Source organism: Streptopelia decaocto, assembly GCF_964273445.1.
Source record: "Streptopelia decaocto genome assembly, chromosome: Z".
Taxonomy (NCBI): Eukaryota; Metazoa; Chordata; class Aves; order Columbiformes; family Columbidae; genus Streptopelia; species Streptopelia decaocto.
Genome location: NC_138657.1, coordinates 17,815,758 through 17,824,521, shown reverse-complemented (window position 1 = coordinate 17,824,521; position 8,764 = coordinate 17,815,758). Strand labels below are relative to the sequence as shown.

Below are 8,764 nucleotides of genomic sequence, written 5' to 3'. Positions count from 1 at the left end.
CTTTGCATCTGCTCATTCCACAGCTGGACAGAAGGATGCATCAAAAGGTACAGCATCAAAAACCTCTCTAAAACCCAGAAAACCTGTATCTACTGCCTTCCTTCCACCCACAAAACAAGTAATCTTATTGTAGAAGGATACTGGATTACTTAGACAGTGTTTCTTTCCCTTTGTGAACCCATGTTGGCTGTACCTGATTATTGCATTGTCCTTGAAATGCCCTTTCATAGCACTCCATAGGATCTTTTCCATAATTTTTCCAGGTACTGAGGTTAGACTTACAGCTCTATTTTCCTGGGTCCTGCCCTTCTGGTAAATCCGAAGAACACTTGCTAGCCTGCATTCAGCAGGGACCTCCCCAGACCCTAAGACCTTCGGCAGGTCATTGAGAGGGGTCCTGCTGAAACACCCTTACCTCCTCCAGTACTTTGTGATGAATCACGTCAGGTCCCATGAAGTTACAGACATTCAATGGACACAACCGCTCTCTTAAAACTGCAGTGAAATGCTCTCCTGGCAAAACTGCAGTGAAATGCTCTCCTGGCCTCCCCAACACCCAGGCACATTGCTCTGAGCCTGTGTATACCGCTACAGCTTCCCACCTTACAGGAAATGTGATGAGCATTATCAGGGTAATGAGAATCAGCTACGAATCAAGCCGCCGTGTCTGGGCAGGGGGCTGAAACAAACTGCCGAGGTCCCTTTCTGACATATTTTTTACTGGCACAGACCAAGCCTTCGCGGACGCCGCGGCAGGGCCGCAGGCCAGCGCCGGCCAGGGACTGCGCTCCGCATGCTGCCCCCGCTCACCCCGCCCCGCCCCGCCCTCCCGCTGCCGGCGCCGCCGCTCGCGGGCGCCCCCTGCCGCAGCAGCGGCTGCTCTGCCCCGCCGCCACCGCCTCCTTTCGGGGCGGGCCCTACACCCGCCTGTGGGCGTTTGCGGGGGAGAAAGTAACATGGTGGCCGCTTCCTCCCCAAACAGGAGCGGCGGCCGGTCCGGCGGCTCCTGAGGCGGCGGCGGGCGCGCGGAGAAGCTCCGGGCCGCGAGCGCCGCAGCTATTGGGGCGGAGGAGGGGTGCCCGGTGGCGGCTGTCGGCGGGCGATCCGGCGGCAGGTGAGCAGCCGCGGGAGGGAGGCGGCCTGACAGGCGGGGAGTGGGCGCTGGACCCGGCGCCTCGTCCGCCTTCCTCTGCCCCCTACCCGGGGCGCGGCAGGAGCCGGCACCCCGGCGGGGAGACCCCTGTCCTCCCCGGCCCCGTCCCTCTCCTCTTCCGGAGGAAACTTTCCTCCTCGCCGGCGAGGGAAGGAGGTTCGGGTGTTCCCCTGGCGCCGACTCCGTCCCTGGGAAGGGCTCCCGTGTCTCCTTTTTCCTTCCGCGTTGGGGTTGGCCCTTACTCCGCACTGCGCGGGGCCGGGAGGGCGGAGGCACATTCTGTGCTTTTAAATTTTTAATTATTGTCATGATTATTGTTAAAGCTCCTGCTCCCGCCCGCCGCGGTGGCTCCTTGGGAGCGCCGTGCCGTGCGGGCGGCGCTCAGCCTGCCGCAGCCGGGGCGGGGGTGCGCGCAGGTGGCCGGCGCCGCAGGTGAGTCCCCGGGCAGCTCCCTCCCTTTATTTCTCCATTTTTCTCTCCCTTTTCCATGCTCCGGCTCCTCCCCCAGGCGCCGGCGTCAGCGATTTAACCCTTTCGGGAAAGGGAGGCAGGTCCTGGGCAGTGCCGGGCGGCAGCCAGGCCCCGGGCGCTCGGCTCTGCAGCGGAGCGCTGGCGCTGCTGCGCTGTCAGGGCTCGCCCGTGTCCGCGCCCAAATGGAGACCGTGAGCAGCCGTGTCATGGCTGTCACAGCGATGTCTGCATAGAAGGGGTCGTCCCTCCCCCGCCCTCCCCGCAACCCAGTGATAAAGGCATCGTTACTAATACTCATGCTGTGTTTTGGAAGCTGATCATATCCTGTAAGATGTTATAAAACTTACGGTTTAGTTCTGCATATTAAAAAAACCCAACAAGCTAGAGCTATAACTTTTAATCAGCCTGTGCTATCATCTGGGGATATCTGATTGTGTCTTTGCTGCATGACCAGATAATCTGTGTAGCAACAGGATCTGGTGATATGCTAGGGCTTTCGTATTTCAAATAAAGAAAAAATACTTACAGAAGCTGTCAGAAGCTTTAAATGTCATGTAAACTGATTAACTCTGTTGTTAATGCCAAACATCATCTTCCAAAGTATCTGAACACAACATATATTTGATGCTACAAGCTCAGAAAGGATGCAAATACCAAACAAAGTTATGTTAAATCTAAATTAAATGCTTGTTCTATTCGTTCTGTGCCAGTCTTTTAATGTAGTTTTTTCTTTTGCCCTTAAGACGAAGCATGTTGCAAACATGGACTGTTGTGCTGATTTCAAACTTAATGCCTGTGGCTAAACTTTTAGATCTGCAAGAGAAGCTTAACTTGTAAACAAACAGCACATTTGATCTTCTTTTTTCCTGTAAGCTATGTTAGTGTGATTTCTGGTGACTTCTCTAGTATTTTCTTGGCTTGTTATGATTGTTCTTAACCAAGCTAAATTTGAGCCTGTACATGGACCTGCTTTTAGTTACATTTGTTGGCTTGTGTGGGCTAAACACAAAGTTATTAATAGTTTTTGCACCACTTTTTTCAAGGTAGCAGCTTAGAAGCTAAGGGAGTAAACATTCTCTGTGCTCTTGGGGAAAATAATAATGATAGAATGCAAATTGCTTCATACCTGTTTGGAAAATGGGGGAAAAAAAAAAAAAAGAAAAAAAGAAAAAACCCACAAAGTTTGAGAATGTGAATATGAAATGCTAATGCATTGGCTTGAGTGGGGCAATGAAGGAGTTTGGCAGAAATCAGAAACATAAATATTGGCTTGCCTACATGACTTCTGACTTCTATGTTAAAATGGTCGCTAGCACACACACAGACACATATTACTGCTATAATTTCAAAATTTGTTATTTTTGTTTTTTAAATTATCTCATTAATTAAGATGGGCATTTTCTTCAGTACTTATGGATAAGTAATCTTGATATACTTTAAGGACAAATAAGTCCAGAGTTCACCTTGGTGCATGTGTCTGGGTTTGTTTAAAAATAAAACAGGAAAAAAATCTTGGTAAAATGAAGTAGGAAAAGTATATTGCCAAAGTCGTAAGAGGAAGGTAAGGTCATCTTTTGACTGTCATGCAAGATCAGATGTCTTACATGTTAAGCTTTTGGATAAATTTCAATGGCAGTCATAGGCATAGAGCGGTATGCGTAAAGACTAGCATGTTTTGTGGTCTTCTTACTGGTTTCATGCAGCAGTGTCTGCTTGACTGACTTAGCCTTCTGACTGAAATAACAATAAAAAGCACCTGTAACTTCTAAATCCAGCTTCTTTTTGTTTAAAGGTAGCTTGTGCTGTAGAAATCTATGTAGTAGGGCTTTTGTTTCTCCTGTGCTTGCTCCTTATCCCAAGGCATGGATTACTCACCTTCAGCATGCTGCTTTCTTGTACAAAATTCAAGATCCCGAAGATCTTGGTGCAGGCGACCTCTGAAATAGTTTGTGGGGATCATAGTCATACTTATTAAATTGCCTTCCCTGTGACTTGCCAGGTAGTTGTCCATTATTGCTTATTCAAATCTGTAAAACGAGAATCAGTTTGCTGCACTGCACATAACGAGACCTGTTTTCCTCCTGTAGTGCTTCAGACTGTAAACTGAAGTCTCTGGATTTTTTTTATCTCCTTCTGAGCTTCTGCCTTTTCTACAAAAATCGCCTCTTTCTCAAAATTGTTGTCATCAGTTATGCAGAAACATGGTGCTGCTTCTTTCCTGTTGGATAAAAAAGTAGTATTGTTGGAAATACTCCATGCCCGTGATGATAATGAGAATGTTTTCCTTCTGCAGATTTGTGAAGATAAAGGCTCACAACTCTGCCCTCTGTGCAAATGGTTGTTAGAATCGAAGTGAGTTAGTTCAAGACCATTTCTGGACTACAGCTTAGGTTCTGGTGGAGTATGACTATTTCATGTTCAGTTATTCTTCTGACTGCATCTGTCACAAAATGTGCACGTACAGGCATACTTATTCTGAAGTTTCAGCAATACAGTTACACTGTGCAATGCATTCCAGCTGGAATTGAGCAGAAAGTTTTGTCTTGGTTAATATCTCACTCTAGTCATTTGTTTCTGCCTACAGGCTCTTCAAGGGTATAAATGTGGTCCTGATGTTTACAGTTTGCTTTGGCAGACAGAAAACTTGAAAACAGTTTTCAGAATAGCAAAGGTTGTAATGATGTTCTCTGTTTATGCATGTGACTCTTTGTTTTCACTTATTTTTTTAAAGAACAGCAAACTCAAGATTGTTGATACAGAGAACAGTAAAAATGTACCCATGATGTCTTGTCTAAAGGTTGGCTTGCATATCATTAAACATTCAATTTGCTTTGTTTCAGTTAAATACAAAGATCTACTTTTGCCTTATTCTGCTTTCATCTTCACATTTTGTGGCACTTCAGTTCCTTTCCTCTCAAAGGCCTCTTTAAGGAGACTTGATGCTTTTCAAGCATCAACCAAGAGCCTGTGTTTTTCTGTCTACAAGATGTTAAAAATAGTGTAAATCAGTGATTGACTTGCAAATTAAGTTGTTCTGGCAGCAAAAGCTGAGTTAACAATTACAAGTCTCCGAAGTAGTAGAAGCTTTCTTCCTCTTGAAAGTGTTTTCCAGTTGTGAACAAATTGCAGCTCTACTACAAAACTTGCCCATTTTTCACCAGAGAGGCAAAGAACTCCATGTTTTTGCTTTCTCTCCAAACCTACACATTTCAGTGATAGCTTTTGCTTTTATAATTAATTACAGCTTTTGATCAATAATGCTTGAACTGAAGTCTTGCCACTGATGTATTCTTCGATGCTCCTCTTCCCCTTTGCAAGTCTTTCACGTTGAGGCATTATGTGACTGGTGAAAGCAAGACTTTTTTTCAAACCTTTTTTTTTTTTCCTCTTTTCTTTTCCCTGTTGGGCAACCCAGTGCTGCTATTCCTGGTGTCACATAACATGGCTCCAGCCTTCTTTGTTATTCTCTGGGGAAGAAAATACACTCTTACCCAGATAAGAAACCTGACATAGATAGTAGTCTTGGGAGTAAGATATCCTCCAGCCATGCCTGTATAATGTGTAAACTGTATCTTTCTGCTTTAAGAAGGGACAAAAGTGTGGTTAAAGTTGGGAGGAAGAGACCAGCTAGCTAGGAGCAGCATATGAAGAAAAAGAAGTTCAAGCACTTGGTTAATGTTTCAGGAATAGCAAGAAATTGAGGCATCTACAGCTATATGGTTAAGCCCTGAAACTTCTACAGGATATCCATCTTGGTCTAATATAAAGCTATAGAAAGGAAAAAGATGGTAAACTGCCGAGTCACAGCAACAGGTTATTCAGTCAGTTACTCTAATCGTTGAATGGGACTATTGCAAAATCTGAAAACCAGTGTGGCCAGTTCTCAACAGCTGATCGGCCAGCTGTCCTGGGAAGTAGCAGCAGCAGCTCACCAAGGCTAGGAAGCAATTTGTACCTATGCCTTCATTGTTTTCTTGACACTTGAGTTCCCCCAGTAACATTTGAAGTAATGAATGACTGTAATGGGAATATAAACTACTGGGTATCTAAGTGTAAGTGGCAGAAGAAAAACTTTGAAGGTAATATAATATTAAGTACACTGAGGGATTTTTGGTTTGTTTTTCTTGAAAGCAAAGACAATGTCTTTTGCAGGTTTCCTTAAATAATAAAAAATAAGTTGTGTGTTTGCCAAAGGAAACACCTTCAAGGATGTGGATAGTACACATGTGGTTAGTTAATGAATGGGAGAAGTATGCCTCTTATTGAACACATCCAGGTTTGTTTTCAGCTCTGAATGTTAAAGGATAAGCAGGACATAGAAAAGTTCGTAACTGCATAAACATGTCACTGTTTTCTCAAAGTTGTGATGAAGCCAGAAAGTATACGTCTCTTGTACAATGTTTACTTGACTCGAAATGAATCCTTGCAGTTAAAATCATCAGTGAAAGACTTAGATTTCTTCTGATCTTAAATTCTTGCATAATGTTGAGGATGCAACCTTACGTAGCTCTCTCTTTTTTTCTTTTTCTTCTCTCTTACAGTTAGGCTTTAAGTAGCAATTCTCCCTCTGTTTTATGTTTTGTTATATGGGTAAAATATAAGTGTATCACTGAAGATTTCCAATACTTATAAACTATGTAGGAAGCTTGAAGTTGTACTAGGATAAGAAAATCATAAACAGAACAGACTTTGCAAATGAAAAATTGTTTTTGCTGGTTGTGGTGTACTTACATAGTGGCTTATACCAGAACACCAATAAGTCTCTGAAGAGCAGGTTTCTTTTGTGCACTCCTGGCTATGTTGGTGCAGTTCTAAGAATAAACCCAACGTATATTATGCATAATAAAAGAAGGAGAATGTTCAGGATTGGGTGAACCAAGTAGAAAGTTTACTTTTGAAAAAAAAAAAAGGCATGGTGTGTGACCCATAATGTTGAACTCTGCTGTGTATACTTTGTTACATTTCAACAGTTTTTGTAGGCATGTTCTTGTAAGACAATTGCTTGTGAAAGCCTGAAGTTCCTTTGGGTTATGATGACTCATTCACCACGAATGTAATGACTAATGTGACATTTCAGTTTATTTTAAAGAAAACAGAACAAATCCTGCACAAATATGTTTATAGCTTTTCTTCTTTCTTTTGTGAGATTCAGATGTACAGTATATGCGCTGTTAATCTCAAAACCTCCTTCTTAGTCTCTTAGATCTGACTGATTTTGCTAGGGAAAAAAGAATCTTATTAAATATGTCGCTCCTCTAATTCTGAACTGTTTTCCTAGCTATATTAATAGCCAGATGATGCAGAAATCCGAGAAGGGAAACTGATTTGAGCCTCCAGTGCCTAGTTGTCTCTTGTACATTTTTAAAAATCTCATCCTTAACTGGTATGCTTGCTGAATTGAACATCTGAGTTGAAATACTTTACATTTGATTTCCAGGTTGGTAAGTGCAAAATTATCATATATCGCTCCATTTGTAGCCCTACTTTTTTTTTTTTTAATTTTTTTTTTTTTTTTTTTATTCCTGTATGAAGTATTGATGCTGGCCTAGCACTGTTAAAAATGACAGAGGAAGAAGGAAAAAAAAAGTATAAAGCATTAAAACTGTGTTATAGATTGCTGTGTGATGCCCTTTCTTTAGAGAGCAGAGACTGAAATGCTGGCAGCCCACCTCAAGTAAATCGTCTGACTGCGTAATTATTGCCCCACCTGCCTCTTGCCAGAGCCAGTAATATCTTAAAGTGTGAATGGAGTTGTGTCAGTGGAGGAGAATAAGGGTACTACACCACCATGTACTTGGGAGCAGGTCGTGAGGGCTGGCATACTTTTTTTTTTCTTTTTTCAGAGGGAGAAATTGTGAATTCCACTCCATCCTGTACAGAGAAATTAATTTAGGGGTCTCAAACGTTTTGTGCATGCCACAGCAACTGAGCATTGGACAGAGTGATAGGACTGTGCTGTTGTGTAAGTTGAACAAATCTTGGGAAGGGATGTCTGTTGGAATTGTTAAACAATTTGGAAAAAGCTATGGTCAGTCCTCTAAGTAAATTGAATTAGTCCATTCCTAGATGCTTGAACTGGAAATAGGTATGCTAACAATTGTGAATTATGTCCACAATAGTCATAACCTGCTTTAGGAAACAAGATTTTTCATTTCTAATGTATTGCTAAATCAATAAACACATTGGAAGATTAGAACATTAAGAACATTATGTATTTTAAAAATACATTAAAACACACATTAAGAGTATTTTAAATAGGAAGATGAGTGCATGTGTTAAATTATAACAGAAATGGATGTTGCAAATAATAAAGGGTAATAACAAAAACATGGAGGACACAACAAAATAAAACAGTAAATTGATGTTGCTTTTTGCATTACTTTCTCTTTGTACAAGAGGGAATATGACTTAATACTTAAATTTGCTTTCAGAATTTTACCATAGGTAAGTTTTAGGCTCTCTGAAGGGATACTTCTGCAGATTTTTAGGCAAGTGTGTTGGAAGTTGCTAGTAATGTTAACTGAAATTTTTAAAAAGGTGACTAGGTAACCTTTTCTTCTCTCTGTGTTGTAGCTAAGCAGGTATGGTCTTAGTGATGATCTGACTTAAGGAGTTCTTTTACTGGTTAAAATCCGTATAGTTCATCCCAGAAAGTCACGTTTCCGGTAAGTGTTTTGTCTGAGATCCACCGGTGTGTCAAGTAATACAGTACAGATATTTTGAGTGTTAAATGATAATATTATGAGAAGGATGGAAATATGCGTAATGTCAAACTTCACATTTACTTGCCATCTGGTGAGTGATAAGGCTTCATGACAGAGAAACTCGGGCTTGCTACCCTTTAACAGCTCTTTTTAGTGTTTGAGGAAAATATTTATTGATACATTTGTCTTTGTAAGTAGTACCTTTCTGATATGTTACTTTTCATGATTATTTCGAAGTTCATATAATATACAACATCATCTTAATGTTCTAATGGTCTCACATTTGACATACATCCAGAAGACAGAAATATGGGCTTTAATGGATTCAGATACTTGGTTCTTCTGGATATATATATATTCAGGAATATAACTGAGCACAGCAAGAAGCAAGGGTTGATAAACAAGGGCTTTTAAGGGACGGAAACATAAGTTTCTT

At 41.9% G+C, this 8,764-nt stretch overlaps 1 protein-coding gene across 3 annotated transcripts in view; it reads left to right on the top strand.

The window, feature by feature from the left end:
- Positions 1–986: 986 nt before the first annotated feature.
- The window catches only part of DENND4C (DENN domain containing 4C), a 79,779-nt gene continuing 72,001 nt past the window's right edge, over positions 987–8,764 (top strand). For all 3 annotated transcript variants that reach the window (XM_082075049.1, XM_082075048.1, XM_082075047.1), the window contains exon 1: positions 987–1,114. The gene's annotated coding sequence lies outside the window, so the exon portion shown is untranslated. The remainder of the gene's footprint in view (positions 1,115–8,764) is intronic.